This window comes from Elephas maximus, chromosome 10 (assembly GCF_024166365.1).
Source record: "Elephas maximus indicus isolate mEleMax1 chromosome 10, mEleMax1 primary haplotype, whole genome shotgun sequence".
In the NCBI taxonomy this organism is placed as follows: Eukaryota; Metazoa; Chordata; class Mammalia; order Proboscidea; family Elephantidae; genus Elephas; species Elephas maximus.
The window spans coordinates 20,777,021-20,786,208 of record NC_064828.1 but is presented as its reverse complement, the minus strand read 5'-3'; the positions used below and the strand labels follow the sequence as shown (position 1 = coordinate 20,786,208).

The 9,188-nt window shown below is 42.2% G+C and overlaps 1 non-coding gene across 1 annotated transcript; it reads right to left on the bottom strand.

The window, feature by feature from the left end:
* Window positions 1-505: 505 nt before the first annotated feature.
* Window positions 506-578, bottom strand: TRNAV-CAC (transfer RNA valine (anticodon CAC)). Its single transcript has one exon. It is a non-coding gene; the product is annotated as a tRNA-Val (tRNA).
* Window positions 579-9,188: the final 8,610 nt, after the last annotated feature.

Below are 9,188 nucleotides of genomic sequence, written 5' to 3'. Positions count from 1 at the left end.
TCCTGGTGGGAGCATTCCTCTCTTTGGAACTAAGACCTCTAGACCCACAGGGTTGCGGGGACAGGAAGCAAAAATTGTGTGAGTGGGCCGCTAGGGATAATATTGAGTTGTGGCACTCCTATTTCCACCCCTTGATTCTTGGATCCATGAATCCTGGGTATGGGAGAAACAGCATCATATACTAAATGATGGTTTAGAGCATATACAGCCTCCTGGAGAACATTGCCCCACCTCAGCAAGGTATTGCCACCTAACTGGCATCATAATTGTTTCTTTAAAAGGCTACTCCATTTTTTTATCAAGCCAACTGCTTCAGGATGATGGGAACATGGTACCCAGCAAACCCAGTGCTGTCGAGTCGATTCCGACTCATAGCGACCCTATAGGACAGAGTAGAACTGCCCCATAGAGTTTCCAAGGAGCACCTGGCAGATTCAAACTGTCGAGCCTTTGGCTAGCAGCTGTAGCACTTAACCACTATGGCACCAGTGTTTCCAGAAGCAACTGTTTCAGCCCAGCTTCGAACCGGGGACCTTTCACGTGTGAGGCGAACGTGATAACCACTACACTACGGAAACCACGTGGGAACATGGTAAGACTAGTGAGTTCCATGAGCATGGGCCCATTGCCACACTTCATCTGCTGTGAAGTGAGTGCTTTGATCCAAAGCAATGTTGTATGGGATACCATGACAGTGGATAGGGCATTCTGTAAGTCCACTTGGTAGAAGCATTGCATGCGGGGAAGGTAAATCCATATCCAGAGTAAGTATCTATTCCAGGAAGAACAAAAGGCTGCCCTTTCCATGATGGAAACAGTCCAACATAATTGACCTGCCACCAGTTTACTGGCTGATCACCCCTAGGAATAGTGCCATATTGGAGGCTCATTGTTAGTGTCTGCTGCTGGCAGATTGGCCATTCAACAGTGGCTATAGCCAAGTTGGCCTTGGTGAGTAGAAGTCCATGTTGCTGAGCCAATGCATAATATCCATCCCTGCCACCATGGCCAGTTTGTTCATGAGCCCATTGGTAAATGACAGGAGTGGCTGGGAAAAGAAGATGACTGGTTTCCACAGAACGTGTTGTCCTGTGCACTTGATTGTTAAAATCCTCCTCTGCCAAGGTCACCCTTTGGTGAGCATTCATGAGATAAAAGTATTCTCACTTCTATGGCCCATTCAGAGAGATCTATCCATATAGCTCTTCCCCATACCTTCTTGTCTCCAATTTTCCAATTATGTTACTTCCAAGTCCCTGACCATCCAGCCAAACCACTGGCCACAGCCCATGAGTAAGTATACAATTGCACATCTGGCCCTTTCTCCTTCCAAGCAAAGTGAACACCCAAGTGCACTGCTTAAAATCCTGCCCATTGAGAGGATTTCCCTTCACCACTGTCCTTCAGGGATGTCCCAGAAAGGGGCTGTAGTGTTTCCACTATTCACTTTCAAGTAGTGCGTACAAATTGCGCAGAACCATCTGTAAACCAGGCACGCGCTTTCTCTTCCTCAGTCAGCTGGTCAAAGGAACTCTCCATGAAGCCATAGGTGCAGACTGGGAGAGGAAAGGTAATGTGACAGGAGAGGAGATCATTGGCTTTTGGGTCACTTCCTTATGCAACTTACTTGTGTCTTCAGGTCCTGCTCAGGCCCGATCTCATATATATCACTTCCATTTAGTAATGGAATGCTGTTGTTCATGTCTGACTTTATGACTCTGTGGGTCAGATAACACCCAATTCATGATGGCCAGCTCAGGCTGCATTGTGACTTAGTGGCCCATGGTTAAACATTCCATCTCTACTAAGTCCCGGTAACAAGCCAAATGCTGTTTCTCAAAAGGAGAGTAGTTATCTGCAGAGGATGGCAGGATTTTGCTCCCAAATCCTGAGGGTCTGCACTGTGAGTCACCGGTAGGGGCCTGCCAAAGATTCTAAACAGCGTCTCTATCTGCCACTGATACTTCAGGCGCCATTAGATCAGCTGGATCATATAGCCCAAATAACAGAGCTGCTTCCATGGCAACCTGAACCTGTTGCAGAGCCTTCTCTTACTCTAGGCCCTACACAAACCTAGCAGCTTTTCAAATGACTTGATAAATAGGCCAGAGTAGACCACCCAAATGAGGGATATGGTGCCTCCAAAATTCAAAGATACCCACCAGATGTTGTGCCTCTTTTTATTTGTGGGAGGTGCCAGATGCCATAACTTATCTTTCCCTTTAGAAGGAATATCTCAACATGCTCCACATCACTGGCTCCCTAGAAATTTCACTAAGGTGGAAGGCACCTGAATTTTTGTGGGATTAATTTCCCATCTTCTAGTACACAAATGTTTTACCAATAAGTTCAGAGTCATTGACACTTCTTCCTTACTAGGTCCAATCAGCATAATGTCATCAATGTAATGGGCCAGTGTGATGTCTTGTGGAAAGGGAAGGGGATAAAGTTCCTTGGGAACCAAATTATAACATAGGGCTGGAGAGCTGATATATCTTTGACGTAGGACAGTGAAGGTGTATTGTTGGCCGTGCCAGCTGACTGCAAACTGTTTCTGGTGTTCCTTTGAAACCAGAACTGAGAAACAGGCATTAGCCAGATCCATAGCTGCATACCAAGTACCAGTCGATTATTAATTTGCTCAAGCAGTGAAACCACATATGAACAGCAGGTGCAACTGGAGTCACCACCTGGTTAAAAGTTTACAACAATTCATTGTTATTTTTCAATATCCATCTGTTTTTTGTATAGGCCAAATAGGCAAGTTGAATGGAAATGTGGACAGAATCACCACCCCTGCATCCTTCAAGTCCTCATTGTTGGCACTAATTTGTGCATTCCCTCAAGGAATGCTGTATTGCTTTTGGTTTACTATTTTCCTTGGTAGGGGCAGTTCTGATAGATTCCACTTGGCTTTTCCTACCATAGTAGCACTTACTATACTTGTCAAGAATCCAATGTGGGGATTCTGCCAGTTGCTGAGTATATCTATCCCAATTATGCATTCTGGAACTGGGAAGATCATTACTTAATGGGTTCAGGGACCCACTGTATCCACTGTGAGAGATACCTAACCTAAGGGCCCATTAATAACCTGACCTCCATATGCCCCCACTCTGACGAGAGGGCCAGAGTGACAGTTTGAGTGTCCTGGAATTAGTATCAGTTCAGAGCTAATATCCAGTAATCTACCAAAATCTGATTATTTTCTTTTCCCCAATGAATAGTCACTCTTGTAAAAAGCCATAGATCCCTTTGGGGAAGGCTTGGAGAAAGATTAGCGGTATACATTTTTGACAGTGTAGTGGGGTTCTTCCTCAAGGCGATCCTTCCTCCCCTTCATTCAAGGGGTTGTGGGTCTGTAAACTCACTCAAGTCTGGGTATGGATTGAGAGGCTGTGACTCTCTAGTGATTTGAGTTAGACTACTGTTCACTTGACCTAGAATTCTTCAGTTTGTACAGATGAAGTAAATATTTAGTAGATTTCCCATCTATTTCACTCCTAGAGATACCACGACTAAGCAACCAATGCCATAAGCCCATACAAGTCATACTACTCTGATTACTGCTTCAACTTCACTGTCGATTATGGTAACCATGCCTGCCTTGTCTTTGTTGACTGAGTGCTGCCACTTAGGTGGTACCAGCATGGAATCCAGTCAGTTCCATTGTAGTTAGGAGTCTTAATTCAGTTAGGGCAGTTCCCGTTGTCAAATCTGACTTCCATAAAATAGCAATCACAGCAGTCTTCAAGGATGCTGGGGCTCCCTTCACAAATTTGTTCCTTACCACTGTGGTAAAAGATGTGTCCCCTCGGCACTCCATGTGTGGGTCTGTTGGTCTAACCTGATGAATCCACTCTAACATGCCAATTTCCCTAAGTCTTTGGATACGTTCTTCTACAGTATATCAAGGCAGGTCTGTGTATTTAAACTTGACTTAGTATAGGCCACCATGTAAGCCATGCTTCAGTGAACCAACTAAATAAGCTATTTGATCTTTCTTAACCTCTTGAGCTGAAACAGTGAATGAAAACTTTGTGCTTAGTGGTCCCATATCAGTAAACTCAGACTGATCCATCTTTACGTTCCTTGCACCATTATCCCTCACCCTTAATAGCCATTCCCACATATATTCCCCAAATTTCTGTTTATACATATTAGAAAAGTCAAGCAGTTCTTTTGGAGTGTAGTGTACCTCTTCCTGGGTCATACTTTGTATTTTGCCTTTTGGGGCTCTCTGGGACTTAAGTCTAGTTATAGGTCTAGAAGCCAAAATCGGTGGTGGGGATGTGTTTTGAGAACATTCACCATTGTCCTGTAAGGCATCTGCCTTAGGCCATGCCCCAGGCAATGACTCAGACAAAGGCTCTTCTGACACAGCTGGGTTAATCTCATCAGATGGGGGTGGAGGGTCTAATGGTTTTATTGGGGATGGTGGCTTAGCAGGCAAAGATGGAGTAATCTCTTCAGACAGGAATGAGATGACTTGGTTCTTTTGACAGGAGTGATTCAATGGAATCAGGGGCTCAGTGTCCCGAGCTTCCTGATTATCTACTCATATGTCCCCATTCCAAGGCTCAGGATCTCATTTCTTCCCAATCAATGCCTTCACTTTAACTTTAGGCGCCATTTTAATTTGGAAATTCAGTCGGTGTTGTAATTCAGCCACTCTTATTAAAAGACACTGGGTCTGGTTTTCAGCAATATAAGCTCTGTTACTTTAAGAAGTAATGTTTCTTTCAGGGCACAGTGGCAAATTTGAGGTCATTTATGCAGCACTTGAGCTATGGCTCTGAAGCCCTGAACTCATCTCTTTCTTTCACCACTTTGCCTACAGAAAGTAGGACCAACCAACCAGGTTCCTTAAACATCTCATTCTGACAAAATTGCAGAAAAGTATCAAACATGCATTCATCCAGAGCCTTGCTTCTCACCAATACTTGATCTTGATCTATTGGTGGTGATATCTTGTGTATTTCTATTGCCATTTCATGCCATGGATTAATAGTGCCCTCTTTACTACTGGAAGGGGAGTTATCAACATCTTTAAGACTAATCAGGCTTGAGAACCAATTTAGAATATTCATTCTTACAACTTTGTTTCTCTAGAACTGCTTTCAGTACCAAATGCCTTAGGCTGGGTTCTCTAGAGAAGCAAAACCAGTCAAGTGTATATATCTATATCGACGTAGATGATATAGATACTGATAAAGATGGAGAGAGAGAAAGACAGAGAGATTTATCTCAAGGAAATGGCTCACACAGTTCTAGAGGCTGGCAAGTCTCAAGCCAATGGGTCAGGCACCAGGCTGGAGGCTTTTCCTGACTTATGTAGCTGCAGGGGCTGACAAACCCAAGAGTGGCAGGTAAGACAGCAGCTGCTGGCTCACAGGCTGCAAAGTCCAACAAATCCCAAGATTGGCATATAATATAGCAGGCCACTGGTTCAAGTCTGAAGAACCAGGGCTGGGATGATGATGAGCTGGATGCAGGATCCAGAGCAAGCAAATGCCCTGCAAGCTTTGCCAGAATGTTCAGGTATATTGGATGCAGGCCACACCTTTAAGGAAAATCCCCTTACAACTAATTGGCTGATCACATCAGATCACATCATGAAAGTGATTATATCACATCACAAAATGGAAGATAACTACATCATTAGATAACTGCCAAATTATATCATTACATAGCTGTCAAACTACATCATTACATAACTGCCAAGTCACTAAGAATCATGGCCCAGCCAAGGTGACACACAACCTTAACCATCACACTGGTCTTCCTTGAATTTTCACTCACTTGAAGGTTTAGTGACTCCAAAATGCAACACATGGCATGGTTTTAGATGATATACAGCTAAACATCTTTTAATTTTAATAGAAATGTATTTTCTACATATGTTCAAAAAATTTACTAGTGCACCAAACTCTTGATTTCACAGATTATTGTTATTTAGAATGAAGTTCAGGAAAAGACAGTGGGTCTGAGTGGCTGAGTAAATAAGTAAATGTTAAAATTCCTGTGAATATAACCACAATTTTGAAGGTTGTTGCACAAAAGGAGAAGTGTGAAAAAAGCAGTAGCCTACATCTACACTATGAGCACCAGAAGAGACCTTATGTCCCTGTAAACATGGCAGAACTGTACTTTCATGAGATTAGCCAAGAAGGGATATACAGATGAATTGGGGCAGGAAGAAGAGGTAGAAGATTTCCTCAATAATGCAGCAAACATACAGATAGGCTAAACCATGGTGGAGAAGGCAGAGATGAGAAAGGTGTCTATCTTTGGGGTGTCATGGAAAGAACATGGTCCTAAGTCTCAGGGGATCAGATCTTATCCCTCTCTTCCTATCAGACTTCCCTTACTTCTCTGGGCCTCAGTTTTCCTCACTTGTGAAATGAGTGTGTTTTACTATGTTTTCACAAAGATTCCTTCCAGGTTTAAAGCCCTTCAATTATGTAAGGATCATTGTGAAAGTGTGGGTTTGGAAAAAGAATAGAAATGTGAGGAATGAGAGAAAAATCAAAGACATCAGTGAGGTTTAAAAACTGGGTGACTAGTGTATTCACAAAAATAAAAAGGTCAAGAGGGAAGATGATTTGGAATTAGTAGGCAAGCAAACATGGGTTTGGATCTGTTGCAATGGCGATACCAATGACATCTCTATGTGATGATATCTGGCAAGTCCTTGGAAATGGGAAAGAGTGAGACTGCATTTTCTCAGGTGTAAAATAAGAATGTATATGAATATATTTGGAGTTCATTTGCATAGAGATGATAACTGGAACCATGGAAGGAAAGAAAATGTCAATAGAGAAAGGGAGGAAAGAAAATTGTAGAGGAAAGGAGTCAAAACTTATTGAGAGCCTGCTATGGGCCAGGTATGTTATTTATGTTACCTCATTTAAACCTCACAAAAATCCTGTCAGATACGTATAATTCTCCCTATGTTACAGATTAACACATTGCTGGGATTTGAATCCAAGTCTGTCTGATTCTCGAATCGATAAATGCCAGTCTTGAGGACACAGGCATGTGAAGCATAGACAGTGAGGATCAGGGATGAGGATACTGCATAGAAATCCTCAGAGGGGTGGAAAGAAAATTCTCCATAGTGTGGGGTCAGGGAGAAAAAAGGGAAAGGAAAGGGAAAATCATACTAAACGTTGTAGAGAGGTCAAGGGGAATGAGAGGTACAAAAAGGCTTTTGGGCTGCTGGCAAGGAGGTCAAAATTGCCATCTCAGAGAGTTTTCCAATATATTGACTGAGGTGGACCTTGGATTGGAAAGCATGGTTTATAAATATGATGATAACAGTAGTAAATGTATATACTGAGCACTTACTATATACCAGACATTTTCTAAGTGATTTATGTGTATTAACTCATTTAATTCTACCAATACCCAGCTAAATGAGTGGGCTGGGCACAGAAAGGTTCAAAGCAGGAAACAATTTTATTCTCTTCTAATAGTCTTTCAGTCCCATTTCCTCTGTTTTCCATGACTACTTCTAGACCACTTCTAGACGAGAGCCAAAGTACAACCTTGACTATATCCCACCTGAACTTAGAGAACACCTCAAGAGTAGATTTGACACACTGAACACTAATGACTGAAAACCAGACGATCATGGGCATCACATGTGAAAAAAGCAAGAGGTCATTAAAAAAATAGGAAAGAAAGAAAAGACCAGAATGGATGTCAGAAGAGTCTCTGAAAGTTGCTCTTGAATGTCGAGTGGCTAAAGCAAACGGAAGAAATGATGAAGTAAAAGCTGAACAGAAGTTTTCAAAGTGTGGCTCAAGAAGACAAAGAAATGACATTATAATGACTTTTGCAAGGACCTGGAGTTAGAGAACCAAAAGGGAAGAACACGCTTGCATCTCTCAAGCTGAAAGAACTAAAGAAAAAATTCAAGCCTCGAGTTGCAATAGTGAAGGATTCTATGGGCAAAATACTGAATGACTCAGGAAGCATCAAAAGAAGTTGGAAGGAATACAGAGAGTCACTCCACCAAAAAGAATTTGTTGACATTCAACTGTTTCAGGAGACAGCATACAATCAAGAACTGATGATACTGAAGGGAGAAGGCCAAGCTGCACTGAGGACATTGGTGAAAAACAAGGCTCCAGGTATTGATGGAATACCAACTGAGATGTTTCAACAAACAGGTGCCGTGCTGGAAGTGCTCACTTGTGTATGCCAAGAAATTTGGAATACAGCTACCTGGCCAACTGACTGGAAGAGATCCATATTTATGTCTATTCCCAAGAAAGATGATCCAACAGAATGCAGAAATTATCAAACAGTATCATTAATATCCCATGAAAGTAAAATTTTCCTGAGGATCGTTCAAAAGCGATTGTGGCAGTACATCAGCAGGGAACTGCCAGAAATTCAAGCTGAATTAAGAAGAGGATGTGGAATGAGGGATATCATTGCTGATGTCAGATGGATTCTGGCTGAAAGCAAAGAATACCAGAAAGATGTTTACCTGTGTTTTATTGACTATGCAAAGGCATCCGACTGTGTGGATCATATCAAATTATGGATAACATTGCGAAGAATGAGAATTCCAGAACACCTAATTGTGCTCATGAGGAACCTGTACATAAATCAAAAGGCAGTTCAAACAGAACAAGGAGACACTGCCTGGTTTAAAGTCAGGAAAGGTGTGCATCAAGGTTTCACTATTCTTAGTTTCAACCTGTATGCTGAGCGAATAATCTGAGAAGCTGGACTATGTGAAGAAGAATGGAGAATCAAGATCGGAGGGAGCCTCTTTAACAACATGAGATATGCAGATGAGACAACCTCGTTTGCTGAAAGTGAGGAGGACTTGAAGCACTTACTGATGAAGACCTAAAACCAGAGCCTTCGGTATGGATTACACCTCAACATAGTAAAAAAATCCTCACAACTGGACAAATAAGCACCATTTTGATAAACAGAGAAAAGATTGAAGTTGTCAAGGGTTTCATTTTACTTTGGTCCACAATCAACACCCATGGAAGCAGCAGTCGAGAAATCAAAAGTCACATCACATTGGGCAATTCTGCTGTAAAAGACCTCTTTAAAGTGTTAAAAAAGGCACTTTGAGGTCTAAAGTGCACCTGACCCATACCATGGTGTTTTCAAATCCTCAGATATATGTGAAAGTTGGGCAATGAATAAGGAAGACC